The following is a 1,870-nucleotide window of genomic DNA, read 5'->3' on the forward strand; positions in this document are numbered from 1 at the left end:
AAATATCCTTGAATGCTTTGCAAATTGGATCTGAGCCAGGGCCCTCCATCAACTTACCAGATTTCACTGTACCAAGGGATCAGCCCAAGATGAAAGCATAGGGTCTTCTCGGGTGAATTCAGAGTATGTCTTGCCCTGAGCATACACATGGCTTTCTAAATCCACTCCCCCACCCCCCAACCCCTTCATATACATAGTTGCTTTTGAGCATCCTAATTTCGCAAAGAAACTTTACCTAGTTTTTGGCTTGGGCAGTCTGTTGTATGTTTCAACTGTAATCTCTGTCTCCAGTGTCTGCTGATTGTTAATTCAGTGTCCAGTGTTTTCAAGCTTTTTCACCTGAGTTCTGAGTTAGGCAAAACAGGGCAGAATACTTTGCATCAGAGGCTGTCCCACATTAGTCTGCTCAGGATGCCATAACAAAATACCACAGCCTCGATGGCCTAGACACCAGAAATGTATTTCTCACAGTTCTGGAGTATATAAAGTCCAAAATCAAAGTACCAGCCAATTCACTTTCTGGTGAGGATTCTTTCTGGTTTGCAGATAGCTGCCTTCTGTGTCCTCACATGATAGAGAGAATGAGCTCTGGTGTCTATTCTTATAAGGGCACTAGCTTTACTGGATGAGGGTCTCACCCTCATGGCCTCATTTAACTTTTATCACTTCTTTACAAGCCCTACAATCACACTGAGGGTTAAGGCCCGAACATATGAATTTTGGGACATACAATTCTGAACAAGGTCAGTGTGGTCCCTTCAGAACCAGGGAAACAGTGGCACACTGGGAACACGGGTAGCTGCTATTTTTTTAGTGCTACACGTTAAGACTCTGCCTCTTTATGATTTCCGTGGCATTATGACTACTGACTTAAGACTATTGCCCCTTTAAAAGTACTGATATTGTAAGACTGTCCTCATACAGGGGAAAGAGTAGGGGAAAGACATGTAAAATGACCACAAGCTCTTCCTACTGTTTTGAGGTGACTTTTTCTTGATACAGTGCTCACTGAAACTTTAAAAAAAAATTCTTTTTTCATGTTTATTTATTATTTTTGAGAGACAGAGCATGAGAGGGGAAGGGGCAGAGACAGAGAGGGAGACCCAGAATCTGAAGCAGGGTCTAGGCTCTGAGCTGTCAGCACAGAGCCCAACGTGGGGCTTGAACCCACAAGCTGTGAGATGATGACCTGAGCTGAAGTCGGAGGCTTAACCAACTGAGCCACCCAGGTGGCCCTACAGTGCTTACTGAAACTTTTAACTGTTTTCTAGAGTTCTCACAAGATTGGGTCTGACCATTTCTGCTTATTTTTTGATGTTTCTGTGGGAGAGTGAGATTTTGGAACTTCCTACTCTGCCATTATGTTCTTCTTATGCAAAACACTGTAATTTTTACATTTTTTCATAAGCCTTATGTTATTCTTCAGACCAAAGATTTCACAATGCTTTTCACTTCTTATTAATGAAAAGAACTATTTAGATCTCTCTTAAACAAAATGAGATTTATTAGAAATGTATTTTAAAGAATGGAAAAATTATCCATTTAAACTAACAACAAGAAACAAAGTATAATTTAATAGAAGAATACAGTGTAGGGATCCACAGAACTCCAGAGCAGTCAGGCCACTTGCAGTATGATGGCCAGAGGAAATCTGCACAAAGCTAGAAAGTGACTGTCTCCCCTTTCACTCTCTCTCTTCCCAGAGAAGATCAGGTAACCACAGATCAGGGTTACTTCCCTTTTCAGATAGTCTGCTTCATTTCTCTCTCTCTCCAGAGTAGATTTCCCTTATCTTGGATTTACATGTCTGGGTTACAAGTCCCTCTCTGGATTATAGTTTTAGTGTTCGACAGACAGAAACGAAGACTTC

This window comes from Panthera pardus, unplaced genomic scaffold (assembly GCF_024362965.1).
Source record: "Panthera pardus isolate Hobbes unplaced genomic scaffold, ASM2436296v1 HiC_scaffold_8, whole genome shotgun sequence".
Classification (NCBI taxonomy): Eukaryota; Metazoa; Chordata; class Mammalia; order Carnivora; family Felidae; genus Panthera; species Panthera pardus.